Genomic DNA, 1029 nt, shown 5'->3' on the forward strand with positions numbered 1-1029 from the left:
TCAGCCTGCCACAGCCATTTTCCAGATGGGGAATTTGGGGCTAGAAAGGTGAGATCACTTGCCCATGACCAGGCAGGATTTGGCATCTGATGCCTGGAGATCTGGGGTTTGACGGCCAGGGGGGAATTATTCCCTGCAGGGTTACTGGCACTGGGGAGGGGCCTAAAGAGTCCCCCAGGAAGGCCTGGGGCTGGCTGCTTCGGAGGTAGGGTGCAATCCAGGCCTCTGGCCTCAGGGGGTCTCCTTGGGCTGGGGAGGGGATGGGGGCAGTAAAATCAGATCTGGTGCAGGTCTGTGGACTCAACTGCCCCTAACCCATCTCTAGCAGACCTCTGGACAGCGGGCTGGACAAAGCAGGACTCTGACTCTCCTTATCCCAGAGAAATCCTGGAGGTAAAGGAAATGGGCCCTGGGGTCTATAGCAGACCATTCTTTGCCCCCCTCCCTTCCCTGGCCCCTTCTTGTGTTTTTGCTTCTCTCCCCCCCGCCCCCCATCCCCCGCCCCGCCCCTGGCTCCTGAACAGCCTGGCCTGCACAGGTCAAGAATGGGATCCTGATTGGGAGTTTACTGCCTCTAACCCTTCCCCTCCCCGGGGCCTTGTGCAAAGACTGACAGCATGAAGACCCTGTCACCTTGCCCAGAGTGGGGACAGCTTTGGGCCCACCTTCTACTCCAGGGTCCCCTGTGGGATCAGGCTGCAGCCACCCTCCTCTGGAAGTCGCCTCAAATCCCACCCTGCTCAGCTTCCTCCTTTGCCCCCTCCTAATTTGTGTGCTCCCTTCCTGGCCTGCGGAGGCACCATTTCCTTAACGAATCACTTGCATACGAATCCTCCTCGAATCCTCATTCCTGAGAGTCGGCTTCTGGGATCTACCCTGAGACAGGCCACCTCTGTGTTTTGAAGCATCCACGCACATTGTGTGTCCTGCCCCATAACAAACCTGTGCGTTTCCATTTAAAAGTCTTTTCTGTGAACAGCCTTCAAGTAACGTGCTCTAAGATGTGGGTGTGGCGCAGAGAGCCCGCCC

Source organism: Crocuta crocuta, unplaced genomic scaffold, assembly GCF_008692635.1.
Source record: "Crocuta crocuta isolate KB4526 unplaced genomic scaffold, BGI_CrCroc_1.0 scaffold95, whole genome shotgun sequence".
Lineage (NCBI taxonomy): Eukaryota > Metazoa > Chordata > Mammalia > Carnivora > Hyaenidae > Crocuta > Crocuta crocuta.